The sequence below is a fragment of the Platalea leucorodia genome, assembly GCF_965183815.1.
Source record: "Platalea leucorodia genome assembly, chromosome: 2".
Taxonomy (NCBI): domain Eukaryota; kingdom Metazoa; phylum Chordata; class Aves; order Pelecaniformes; family Threskiornithidae; genus Platalea; species Platalea leucorodia.
In genome coordinates this window covers 129,861,353-129,875,401 of record NC_138824.1, presented here as the reverse complement: position 1 = coordinate 129,875,401, position 14,049 = coordinate 129,861,353, and positions in this window count along the sequence as shown.

Genomic DNA, 14,049 nt, shown 5'->3' with positions numbered 1-14,049 from the left:
CTCCCTAACAGGCACGCTGGGGAGTCCCCCGCCAATACAAATCGCCCGCATATCCGCTTGCTCCCTAATAGGGGTTTACTTAAATTCTGCTCTCTTTGTCCTGTGACTCCACATATTAAAACTCTGTCTGTGGTCCAAGACTGTCTCAGGATAAAATTCAAAAAGGATAATGTTGCTCCTGTATCTACCAAGAATTCAATTTCACAACCTTCAACTTTGCCTATAATATGTCTCTACCGATCCAATTGAGTTGCCCATTTCTAATCTTTCTGCTTCAAGATCCGCAGGGTCTCTTTCTTCCAGTCATTGTGATTGTGAATCCTCCCGAGGCAATTCTTCCTGGTGACAATTTCCTTCTTTCATCCTTTCCCACAGCCAGAGTGGGCATTCCCACTCTATATGCCCTAAGTTCCTGCAATAACACTCCTTTCCAGCATTCCTTCCCATTCCCCTTTCTTCTTTTCCTGGCCTTAGCTCAGACTTCGTATCCGGTCTTCTTCTGCCCAGCCCCCATCTCTCACTTGCAAATTCCTTACTAAAGGGTCTTCTTCCCCTCTCAGCCCCTCTCTCTCACCTGCAAATTCCTTACTAAAGCCGCAGCCAGTAAACTTGCCTCCTGTCCTTTGCCCTTTTTTCCCCTCGTCTTTTTTTTTTCCTCTTCATTTTTTTTCCCTCTTCTTTTTTTCTCCTCTTTAATCTGCTCAGCTTTTTGCCTTTCCTCACACCCATTGTATACAAACACAGCAATACTCAAAATCTTTCACAAATTCTCTCCCTGCCACCGAGGCATGTGTTCTTTAAAGTAATCCCATATATCTGGCACCGCCTAGTCCACAAAGACGCTAGTCGTGAGCACGTCATTAAAATTCTGTGACGTCATTCCTGTGTATTTTAGCAGAGCTTGCCAGAGTCATCCCCAAAAATCACTAGGATGCTCATCAGGTCCCTTCGGCTGGGGCTGCACGGCTAGAAGGCATGTCACCTGGGTGGTGGATAGGGGATCCCTCTCTGGAGGGTGCACCGGATAAAATTGAAGAAGGTCCCGCGAACCAACGCAGCCTAAGGGAAGGCCACCCTGACAGAAAAACCACTGGCCCTCCAAGTCATGGGGGTTGGGCAGGAGGCCAACTACCTCCTCCTGGGAAAAAAAAAAAAAAAAAAAAAAAGTTGCAGAAACGACAAGCATCAAAACAGGGTGAAGCGGGGATCGCCAGTAATGGCAACATGACGACGATGGGTCAAAGCCTTCGGGAAGCTCAGCATCCGATTAATGAAGTGAGGAGGAGGAGATGGAACTGGATCGGTCATGTCCTGAGCACGCAGCCTCAGACCGAGCAACGTGGAAGAACGATGTTCGCGCCTTGTGTGCCTCCTGGCACTGAGAGAATTCAGAGAGAGTTCAGAGAGCTCATCAGGTCTCTGCCTGCATTCTTGTACTTTAGTCCAGTTCACCCCTACACTATTGGTTTACTGTATTTAAATTAGCCTCGCTTGCTATGTAAATTAGCATGCATGCTCCTTTCAGGTGTGGGGGGGGCAAATCTTTTCGGTCCTGAATTGAGTCGGTGGTCGCGATCTCCCCTTGCCGCATTTACCTTTCACCCAGTTTCTGCAGTTTGATCAAACTTCATGCTTCTCTGGCCACCGTCCAGTCTTTGGTGCCAAGAGTCTGTTAGCTCTTCTTCAAGGCTAAAGCTGTTAGTTTTCCACAGTTCGTTACTTATACAAACACTTTCATATCTTTTAGCTCCCAAATTCCTTTCCCAAGGCACAAGTGGTTAGTAGTTTCACTAATTGGAAAATTACTGTTTCTACTTAGCTTTAGAATCTATTTACAACAGCATGTCGGTTTGCATGGTACATTCTGCGTATGCATGCACCATGTGTGCACTATGTGTGGGTGCGCACAGTGTCTGTGAGCACTCTACATCTATGTACATGATACCCTAGCTAAGGTATCATTAATAGTATTCAAATGTTACTTCAATTCGGATTACACTCTGCACATATATTCGAGAGTAGCTGGGCACACCTCTCGGCATCTTCCCTTAGACGGGGCGTCTTACTTCCCCACACATCACTAGGTTTCCAAGGCTGGTGCCTGAAAAAGTTTAACACTGGTGCAGTCTCCGTTGGGCCCCAGGTTGCATAGCAGCAGGATTAGGAACATGAGTCATAGTGGTAGGAAAGAGTCTGGCAGCCAGAAGGTAAACAGGAGGAGAATCAGAAGAAGATAGAGACGACATATAAAGCGGGATTGAACTACTCACAAGAATTTTTGGTGCGGTAGCTTCTGCTACTACTACAATTACAACCTTTTTCTTTTTTGACTTTTGTCCTGGAAGTTTTCTCTCCCCAGGTCATGCATGCCATACATACCAGTAATCCATTTGGTATGGGTACCTGTCCTCCAGTCATGTCTCAAATACATTAGTTTGTTCCCCAGGTTGGTCATGACTGCAGGGAGCTCCCTCCTGCCATTCTTGTAATAAACGGCCGTAATTTGATTCCACGCTTTTTAGATAATTCTGCTTTACCATAAATTTTTCCCCCAATTCTGTAAAAACTCATCCAAGGTCATCCCTTTTTCTATGCCGGGTGCTTTTGCCATTTCTTTTTCTCATGAATGTGCAGTTTACGCTGATCTGGCCACGCACCACCTTTGTGCGATTTACACTGATTGGGCCACGCACCACCTTTTTTTTTTTTTCTCTTTTTATTTTTTTTCCCCACCTTTTTTTGTTTCCTTTCCTTGTGCGATTTACGCCAATCAGGTCATGTGCCCCCTAAATCAATAGTCTCGAGTCTGCTTAGGGGATTTTAACACTCACCTTTTGGAGCCTCCCTCTTCAATCTGATCTGAATTCTCTCAGTGCCAGGAGGCACACAAGGCGCGAACATCGTTCTTCCACTTCGATCGGTCTGCGGCTGCGTGCTCTGGAGTCCCAAGGGCCACAGCGCAGTCTTCTGTTGTTTTTTTTCCTCAAGACATGACTGATCCAGTTCCATCTCCTCCTCCTCACTTCATTACTGATTTTCTCCATCTCCGCCATTTCGGTTGATGCTCGTCGTTTCTGCAACTTTTTATTTTTTTTTCCGGGAGGAGGTAGTTGGCCTCCTGCCCAACCCCCATGACTTGGAGGGCCAGTGGTTTTTCTGTCAGGGTGGCCTTCCCTTAGGCTGCGTTGGTTCGCGGGACCTTCTTCAATTTTATCCGGTGCACCCTCCAGAGAGGGATCCCCTATCCACCACCCAGGGGACATGCCTTCTAGCCACGCAGCCCCAGCCGAAGGTCCCTCTTCAAAGGTCACAGGTAAATTCACCCGCTGCTGGCAGTTGGCTCTTTGGAGGTGGGAGGATCCGAGGGTGCTGGCTTAGAGTCCCATCAGGGGTGCCAAACTGTTAAAGGAGCAGCAGCTGCCTGAGCATTCACACACCATTCAGGGAGTCGCACACACACCACCCAAGACTTGAACTGCTAGGACTGGAGTCTCTTCGCAGTGGGCAGCTCCATTGAGCTGACGGGTGCCCCTTTTCAACTCCTTGCTCACACACACTCACCCTCGGGCGCTTCCACTTCCTTCAGGCTCGACCCTAGGTTTCCCCGAAGCAGAGTCTGACGTGATGTACACCAGGCAAAATTATTGAGTGGTACAGTGGTGAAAAACAGCTTGAGCTGGCGGCATCCAGAGAGGGACCCCGAACAAAGAAACCCCTGGGCAATTATACCCTTACAGTCTAAGTTCCCCTCCCCTCCAGCAACGGTTCAGTCCAATAGTAATATTTGGCTCTGGGGTCCTCTTGTTCCTTATTGGATACTTTCCAGTCTCCAGGCAGGTCATTCTTGTTCTTATCCTGATTAGCTGCAGCTTCTGCTGCTTGTTTATGCTACCTTATCTTCCTGGTTTGCACCAGTTTCAGGGCCTTCCTTCAGGTAGCTGAGTAAGAGTTCAGCATACGATCAGTGTACATAGGTGGAAGTTCGCACCTTGCAGTCTAAGGCTTCAACAGCTGTTTGAATCCTTATTTGAGCTAAAAAATGACTTTTACAACAGGACTGAAAGCTGTTGCTGGTCCTCAAGTAGCCACAGAACCACATTCACAGCCCCTGAAAACACTGGTGCAATGCGTTTGCCTAGCCTCCTGAAGTTCAACACAGTGTCTCACCCATGCCTTCCCGGGTACAGCCAGAGGCCAGCTCAGCAATTGAAAATGTCCAGTGAGTTCTCCCGTACCAAAGGTGTCAGGACTGAAAGCTGTTCTGGTTGTCAAGTAGATGCGTAACTGCACTGACATCCGCACAAACATAGGGGTTATGTGATAGCCTAGCCTCCTAAAGTCCAATACAGCATCTCTCCCATACCTTGCTTACACCCAGCGCCCAGCTCGGAAATCACAAACGTCCAGCGATTTCTCCCACTCCCAAAGTGCCAGGCCGGAAAGCTGTTGCTCATGTTCAAGTAACCACGGAACCGCATTCGCAGCCCCACAAACACTGGGGCTCTGCACTTACCTACCCTCCTAAAGTTGCATACAATGTCTGCTGCCCTCCGAGATGCATCCAGAGCCCAGCTCAAAAATTGCAAATGTCCAGCGATTTCTATCACACACAGGGTACCAGGACTGAAAACTATTGCTAGTCCTCAACTAATACAGTGCCCCACAATTTCCGAGATGGGCTCCAGCTGCAATCAGGGTATAGGCGAGACATTGTATTAAACCCAGGCACGCAAGGCAAGTGCAGAACCCCAGTCTATGCAAGGCTGCCAATGTGCTTCCGCGAATACTTGACACTCAGCAAGAGCTTTCAGTGCTGGCCCCTTCAGCGTAGGAGAAATCTCTGGACGTTCGCAATCTCCGAGCAGGGCTCTGGCTGTATTCCAGGCATGGGAGAGAGCAACAGTACTGAACTTTCCCCGGCTAGGGAACGCCAGACCCCAGTGTTTGTGGGTCTGTGAATGGGGTTGCCTGGCTACTTGAAGAGAAGCAAGAGCTTTTGGTCCTGGCACCTTTGGGGTGGGAGGAATCCCTGGACGTTCGCAATTGCTGAGCTGGTCTCCGGGTCTACTCAGTGGCCCAGGCAGACAATATTGGACTTTGGGTGGCTGCAGAATGAGGGAGCGGCAGCGTTTGTGGGGCTGTGAATGGGGTTGCCTGGCTACTTGAAGAGCAGCAAGAGCTGTTAGCCCTGGCACCTTTGGGGTGGGAGGAATCCCTGGACGTTCGCAGTTGCTGAGATACGCTCCGGCTGTATTTAGTGGCCCAGACCGAGAGATTGTATTGGACTTTGGGAGGCTGCAGAAAGAGGGAGCGCAAGCATTTGTGGGTGGGTGAATGGGGTTGCCTGGCTACTTGAAGAGCAGCAAGAGCTTTTGGTCCTGGCCCCTTTGGGGTGGGAGGAATCCCTGGACGTTCGCAATTGCTGAGCTGGTCTCTGGGTCTACTCACTGGCCCAGGCAGATAATGTTGGACTTTGGGAGGCTGCAGAAAGAGGGAGCGGCAGCGTTTGTGGGTCTGTGAATGGGGTTGCGTGGCTACTTGAAGAGCAGCAAGAGCTTTTGGTCCTGACCCTTTGGGGTGGGAGGAATCCCTGGATGTTCGCAATTGCTGAGCCGGGCTACGGCTCTGCTCAGCAGCCCAGGCAGAGAGGTTGTATTGGACTTTGGGAGGCTGCAGAAAGAGGGAGCAGCAGCATTTGTGGTTTTGTGAATGGGGTTGCGTGGATACTTGAAGAGCAGCAAGAGCTTTTGGTCCTGGCCCCTTTGGGGTGGGAGGAATCCCTGGACGTTCGCAATCGCTGAGCCGCGTTCTGGCTCTGCTCAGCAGACCAGGCAGAGAGATTTTATTGGAGTTTGGGAGGCTGGAGAAAGAGGGAGCGGCAGCGTTTGTGGGTCTGTGAATGGGGTTGCGTGGCTACTTGAAGAGCAGCAAGAGCTTTTGGTCCTGGCCCCTTTGGGGTGGGAGGAATCCCTGGACGTTCGCAATTGCTGAGCCGGGCTCCGGCTCTGCTCAGAATCCCAGGCGGAGAGGTTGTATTGGAGTTTGGGAGGCTGGAGAAAGAGGGAGCGGCAGCGTTTGTGGGTCTGTGAATGGGGTTGCCTGGCTACTTGAAGAGCAGCAAGAGCTTTTGGTGCTGGCCCCTTTGGGGTGGGAGGAATCCCTGGACATTCACAATTATTGAACTAGGCTCTGGCTGTACTCAGCGGCCCAGGCAGATAATAATGGACTTTGGCAGGCTGGAGAAAGAGGGAGAGGCAGCGTTTGTGATGCTGTGAATGGGGTTGCCTGGCTACTTGCAGAGCAGCAAGAGCTTTTGGACCTTGCACCTTTGGGGTGGGGGGCACCTCTGGACGTTCGCAATTGCTGAGGCGGGTTCTGGCTCTGCTCAGCAGCCCAGGCAGAGAGGTTGTATTGGACTTTGGGAGGCTGCAGAAAGAGGGAGCGCAAGCATTTGTGGGTGGGTGAATGGGGTTGCCTGGCTACTTGAAGAGCAGCAAGAGCTTTTGGTCCTGGCCCCTTTGGGGTGGGAGGAATCCCTGGACGTTCGCAATTGCTGAGCCAGGCTCCGGCTCTACTAAGTTCCCAAGGCAGAGAGATAATATTAGACTTTGGGAGTCTGCAGAAAGAGGGAGCGGCAGCGTTTGTGATGCTGTGAATGGGGTTGCCTGGCTACTTGAAGAGCAGAAAGGGCTTTTGGTCCTGGCACCTTTGGGGTGGAAGGAATCCCAGGACGTTCACAATCATTGACCCAGGCTCCGTCTCAACTCAGCCGTACAGGCATATAATATTGGACTTTGGGAGGCTGCAGAAAGAGGGAGCGCCAGCGTTTGTGCGTCTGTGAATGGGGTTGCCTGGCTACTTGAAGAGCAGCAAGAGCTTTTGGTCCTGGCCCCTTTGGGGTGGGAGGAATCCCTGGACATTCGCAATTGCTGAGCCAGGCTCCGGCTCTGCTCAGCGTCCCAGGCAGGAGATTGTATTGGACTTTGGGAGGCTGTAAAACAATAGAGCCCCAGGGTTTGTTTTGCTATGATTGGGGTCGCCTGGCTACTTGAAGAGCAGCAAGAGCTTTTGGTCCTAGCACCTTTGGGGTGGGAGGAATCCCTGGAAATTTGCAAATACGGAGCTGAGCTCCCCATTAAAAGCCCCACAAACACTGCAGCTCCCTCTTTCTGCAGCCTCCCAAAGTCCAATACAACCTCTCTACCTGGGCTGCTGGTACAGCCGGTGCCCGTCTCAGCAATTGCAAACGTCCAGGGATTCCTCCCACCCCAAAGGGGCCAGGACCAAAAGCTCTTGCTGCTCTTCAAGTATCCACGCAACCCCATTCACAGACCCACAAACGCTGGCACTCCCTCTTTTTGTAGCCTCCTTTTCCCGATCCAGTGTCGGGGGAGTTTTCGATACGATCCCAAAAAACGAGATTAAGACACTGGAATCGGTCAGATGTCGTACAACCTTTCACTTTTATTGGAGGGGAGAAGAGAACGGAGGGAGGAGGGAGGGCAAGGGAGGAGAGGAAAAGAATAGGGGAGAGAGAGTTAGAAAGAGAAGGAGAAGGAGGAGTTTGTCACCACCACTTCGAGTCCGGTGATCTTCCGCAGCGTCTTCGGTGGCCTCAGGCTTCATTGGGGACCGAAGCGGGGGGGTGGGGGAGCCTCGAGGGTGCAGGAACGGAAGGAGTGGTCTTGCGCGCGCCGCCGCTGCCCCCGACGAGGGGCACATGCGCTCCTTATATAGGGGCTCCCACGCATGCGCAGATCACAAATGTGTAAGTGCGGTTCGCCACGGACGTGCTGCCCCCGCCTCTGCTCTTTTCGCGCCTTTTTGTTCCCGCCTCAGCTCTTTTCGCGCCTTTAGTCCCTGCGCAGGCGCACGAGGTTGTTTTTTCTCAAAACTGGGGAGAAGATGGTCTTCTCACAGCGCGACGCTGGATGGTGCTACAGCGGCAATGTCTAGACAAAACCGCATTTTTCTATCGGTTCTCTACACCACCCCGTGGCTCGACATTGCAGCTTGGTGGCATAAGGCAGAGAGAGAAAGAGAAAACAAAGGAGAAAGAAAGAAAACGCAGAGTTGAAAGGCTTGGGGATAAGGGTGGAGGAAAGTTGTGGGAAGGGAAATGGGAATAACATTGTTTCAGGTGAAGGAATGTCTTAACACAGATTAACTGAGGTATTGCTCCATGCAAGCTTATTCTTGAACGACTTTAACAATTCTTCAACATGGAAGGGTAAACAGTAGAAATAGGGTTGACAATAACTGGCAACAGTAAACATTAGAAATAGGGTTAACAGTAACTGGCAATACGCGGTTTCTTCCTTTAGAAGGAATTGGGGATGGGTTTAAATGATGGGTACTGAGGTTGGTTGTGGCTGATGGATGGCACAGATTTTCGTTACACCATCAGGTGAGGTGTTAGGAACAAATTGCATATTTGACACAACGTGTCGAATTAATTGAATAAAACATGGAATTATACAGGGTAGGAACAGTAAGGTGGCAGTTGCGCATAGCAAATACAATATTAATTGTTTGACCCACGGTGCCCCCGGTAACCAGGACCACAAATCACCATTCCAACCACTCCAGGTTTGAACAGGGACATGGGCTATTTTCCTGATATCTTGGGTCAGTTGGAGAACCACTTCTCCCACATCATCTATTTCTAGGCAGCAGTTAGAGAGATTTAATTTTCCACACACCCCTCCCTCCTCAGCCAGTAAATAATCTAGAACCATGCGGTGCTGAAGGATTGCCGTGCGCATTTGTTGAGATTGTCGAGTTAATAGGTCTATGGCGTCAGCGGTTTTGTTGGTGATAATTTCTAGGGCCGCTTGCAGTCTGATTATTCCGTTTAGATTATAGATTGGTTCTCTTGCCCCTGCAACGGGCTCGTTCGGATTCCAGGTTGCTGGTCCATAATGTTCAATTATTCGCTCAGGGGGCCATTCGTCATTCCCCCATTTTTGTGTCCCACCTAAATTTACCTTGGTAGATCGCGTCGTACGGGCAATACTTCTATCCCCGAGGTTATCATAAACTTTTACGCCTAATTGGGGTCCACCAGTTTCTGGCAGGAGGAAGAATAGGGGCCTTATGATCCCTATATAACAAACTCCCGACCACCCCGCGGGTAAGAATTTGTATGCCATGTTTCCGCAAATCCAATAATGCCGTTTTTTGGCTTTATTTCCCTGAGCAAATGGCCCATCTTTCCCTGGTGGAAATTGAAAATAAGTTGTGTCTTTGTCACCCAGAGGGCTGAAAAAGGTGGTTGCCCCATCCCTTATTCGGCCGGTACAACACCAAGCCCCACAAGTACTGAAGATTCAATATTTACTTTTTGCAAAGAAAACTAAACAATTACATTTTCTAAGCAAGTACAACATTTCATGTTACTTGGCTATTAAGTTTTCCCATATACAGGACTATTTAATGATGAAAATAGAGGAAGATCAAAAAAAGAAAGAATTATATATATATAGTAAATCATAGGTTGAAATCCTTGAGATGTCCAACATAAATAGGTATCATTGGAAAGTTATTGGGTATATTTTCTTATAGAAGCACACACACATATATATGCTTAAACATGCACCAGACAATTAGATGTCTTTGTACTATTGCATAAAGACTGTAGTGCACTGAAACAGCTAACATTTAGCCTGTTTGCCATAAATATTAAATCTTGAATTATTCATAGAGCTGCAATTAAGTACAAACATGTATGCACACATATGGACCACCAGTTATAAAAACTGATATATACACAGTGGAATATTCTAATGGGTTGGAGTCCCTGAGTTAAAATGATCCAAAGTAGGAGGTGCATCATAGTCATATCACCGCCCTTAAAAAACAAATAGGAACAAACTCGCTCCTTGGGTTAGAAGGAGGGAATAATCCATCTGGTGTGGATTTTGTAGGTTCTCCCACTGGCATCTTTCGCTTTCCATGTATATTTGTTTAGCGGGGGTATCTAATATGAGAGGCATAGCTCCCACGGTGGGAAGCTCGACCAGAACCGGCTGGCTGGGAGAGTAAGATAATGCACCAGGGCAATTGGGGTTTCGAGAGACATGCACCATGGTCGGCCCCTGTGGACAAAATGCCGCAATTTTCGGGCACCCATTTGTACCCCAGTGATTATTGACATTGGCCACTGCCTCCCCCACCTGCTCGGCCCATCCCGGTTGGTGGGGTTTAGTAGATCTCCCTTATTATTACAGGTGAGTTGTCTGATAAACATCCGCCCTCCGCCTCCCTCCTCACCCTGAGGGGGCGGAGGTTTTAGTTTCCCGCTACTCTTTTTGTCCTTCTTAAACACTTCCTCCCTGTCCAATGCTGGCGCAGAAGGTGGGTTCGGTTTGGGAGGGGGTCCTTGCCTGGACCACCTCCGCATCAAGAGCTTCAACTTTTTGGTGGGGAGCCCATCCATCAAGTCTCGGGGCACCCCCTTTTGCAGTCCCATTTGCCACAATCCTTGTCGGAATGGGGGTTTCTCCCTTTGTGTTAGGTCGGGGCTTCCCCCCGAAAAAGCCAGCGATTTATTTGCCGGCCTCGCTGCCTGCACAGCCCTAGTTTCTACCTTTTGGTAAGTCCTGTCTACTGGCCCATATTTCCTCCCATAGTTTATTAGTTCCTGAGATATCTCCCCCCAGGTCCACACCTTCCTCCCCCACTGCTGCTGTTTGGGGGTTACTGTTCCCTCCAGGGCAGCTGCAATTCGCTCTTTGCGAGGCACATTTTGGATTCTCCCCTGCAATTGCATCCCGATAGGTTTTAACGAGTCGGGGAGTCCTCTTATTAGCGGTGTCAGCCGCTCGGGGTCTACTGGTAACAACATCGGGGAGCTTAAATTTGGTTTAAGTTCCCGGTCATACATCATTTGCAGGCCTGCTGCCTTTTGTACGTTTTCTAGTAGTTGCTCAACCGAACCAGTTATAGCTAGGGGGTCCCCCTGCTCTAATGGATTCAGCTCCCCTGCCCAATATGCTGCCCTCTGGGTCAGAGACCATGGGGGTCACACCGTACAATCCAAACTTCCCCTATACTCCCCCAGGAGGCCAGACCATAAACTAGTATAAGACAGAGCAGAGCCTACAAAGGGGATATCATCCTGAGGGGGTCACACCATAGAATTCAAGTTTCCCATATACGCCCTCAGGAGCTCAAATCACAAACTGCTACGCGTGGTTCACTGCAAAGGTCTCAACACCCACTCCTTCCTTGCGCTTCGTTCGTCTCCGGCTGCTTCCCTCGCGGGAGAGTAGAACCGCGGATCGAACTCCGCACTCGCTTCGTACTTATTTGTACGTCTCGTTCACGCACACTCGCTCAGCACACCATAAGGTTGTATGACACTCTCGTCTCAAGGGATCCTGTCCGTGACGCCAATTAAATGTCCCAATCCAATGTCGGGGGAGGTTTCGATACGATCCCAAGGACGAGATTAAGACACTGGAATCGGTCAGATGTCGTACAACCTTTCACTTTTATTGGAGGGGAGGAGAGAACGGAGGGAGGAGGGAGGGCAAGGGAGGAGAGGAAAAGAATAGGGGAGAGAGAAAAAGAGAAGGAGAAGGAGGAGTTTACCACCACCACTTCGAGTGAAGCGGGGGGGTGTGGGAGCCTCGAGGGTGCAGGAACGGAAGAATTGGTCTCGTGCGTGCCGCCGCCGCACCCGCCGAGGGGCACGTGCGCTCCTTATATAGGGGCTTCCACGCATGTGCAGATCACAAATGTGTACATGCGGTTCGCCACGGACGTGCTGCCACCGCCTCTGCTCTTTTAGCACCTTTTTGTTCCCGCCTCAGCTCTTTTCACGCCTTTAGTCCCTGCGCAGGCGCACGAGGTTGTTTTTTCTCAAAACTGGGGAGAAGATGGTCTTCTCACAGCGCGATGCTGGATGGCGCTACAGCGGCAATGTTGAGAAAAAACTGTATTTTTCTATCGGTCCTTTACACTCCCAAAGTCCAATAAAACCTCTCTGCCTCGGCCGCAGAGTAGAGGTGGAGCCCGGCTCAGCAATTGCGAATGTCCAAGGATTCCTCCCACCACAAAGATGCCAGGACCAAAAGCTCTTGCTGTGCTCTTCAAGTATCAACGCAACCCCATTCACAGACCCACAAACACTGCCGCTCCCTCTTTCTTCACCCACTCAATGTCCAATATAATCTTCTCTGCCTGGGCTGCTGAGCAGAGCCGGAACCCTGCTCAGCAATTGCGAACTTCCAGTTATTCCTCCCACGCTTAAGGTGCCAGGACTAAAAGCTCTTGCTGCTCTTAAAGTAGCCAGGCAACCCCATTCACAGCACCACAAACGCTGCCTCTCCCTCTTTCTCCAGTCTCCCAAAGTCCAATACAATCTATCGCCCTGGGCTGCTGAGCAGACCCGGTGCCTGGCTCAGCAATTGCAAATATCCAGGGATTCCTCCCACCCCAAAGGGGCCAGGACCAAAAGCTCTTGCTGCTCTTCAAATAACCACGCAACCCCATTCACAGGATCACAAATGCTGATGCTCCCTCTTTCTGCAGCCTCCCAAAGTCCAATACAACCTCTCTGCCTGGGCTGCTGAGCAGAGCCAGAGCACGGCTCAGCAATTACGAACGTCCAGAGATTCCTCCCACCCCAAAGGGGACAGGACCATAAGTTCTTGCTGCTCTTCAACTAGCCGGGCAACCCCATTCACAGCCCCACAAACGCTGGCGCTCCCTCTTTCTGCAGCCACCCAATATCCAATAAAATCTTCTCTGCCTGGGCTGCTGAGTACAGCCGGATCCTGGCTCAGCAATGGCGGACGTCCAGGGATTCCCCCCACCCCAAAGGGGCCAGGACCAAAAGCTCTTGCTGCTCTTCATGTAGCCAGGCAACCCCATTCACACCCCCACAAACGCTGCCGCTCCCTCTTTCTCCAGCCTCCCAAAGTCCACTAAAATCTTTTCTGCCTGGGCTGCTGAGCAGAGCCAGAGCCCGGCTCAACAATTGTGAATGTCCAGTTATTCCTCCCACCCCAAAGGGGCCAGGACCAAAAGTTCTTGCTGCTCTTCAAGTACCCATGCAACCCCATTCACAGCCCCACAAATGCTGATGCTCCCTCTTTCTGCAGCCTCCCAAAGTCCAATACAATCTCTCTGCCTGGGCTACTGAGTAGACCTGGAGCCCGACTCAGCAATTGGGAACGTCCAGGGATTCCTCCCACCCCAAAGGGGCCAGGACCAAAAGCTCTTGCTGCTCTTCAAGTAGCCATGCAACCCCATTCACAGCCCCACAAATGCTGATGCTCCCTCTTTCTGCAGCCTCCCAAAGTCCTGTAGAACCTCTCTGCCTGGGCTGCTGACTTGCGCTGGAGCCTGGCTCAGCAATAGCAAATGTCCAGAGATTCGTCCCACCCTAATGGTGCGAGCACCAAAAGCTCTTGCTGCTCTTCAAGTAGCTAGGCAACCCCATTCACAGCCCCACAAACGCTGCCGCTCCCTCTTTCTCCAGCCTCCCAAAGTCCAATACAACCGCTTTCCTGAGACGCTGATACAGGGGGAGCCTGGCTCAGCAATTGCGAATGTCCAGGGATTCCTCCCACCCCAAAGGGGCCAGGACCAAAAGCTCTTGCTGCTCTTCAAGTAGCCACGCAACCCCATTCACAGACCCAAAAACGCTAGCGCTCCCTCTTTCTGCAGCCTCCCAAAGTCCAATACAACCTCTCTGCCTGGGCTGCTGAGCAGAGCCGTAGCCCGGCTCAGCAATTGCGAACGTCCAGGGATTCCTCCCACCCCAAAGGGGCCAGGACCAAAAGCTCTTGCTGCTCTTCAAGTAGCCACGCAACCCCATTCACAGCAACACAAACGCTGCCGCTCCCTCTTTCTGCAGCCTCCCAAAGTCCAATACAACTTCTCTGCCTGGGCTCCTGAGCAGAGCCGTAGCGCGGATCCGCAATTGCGAACGTCCAGGGATTCCTCCCTCCCCAAACGTGCCAGGACTAAAAGCTCTTGCTGGTCTTCAAGTATCCACGCAACCCCATTCACAGACCCACAAACGCTGCCGGTTCCTCT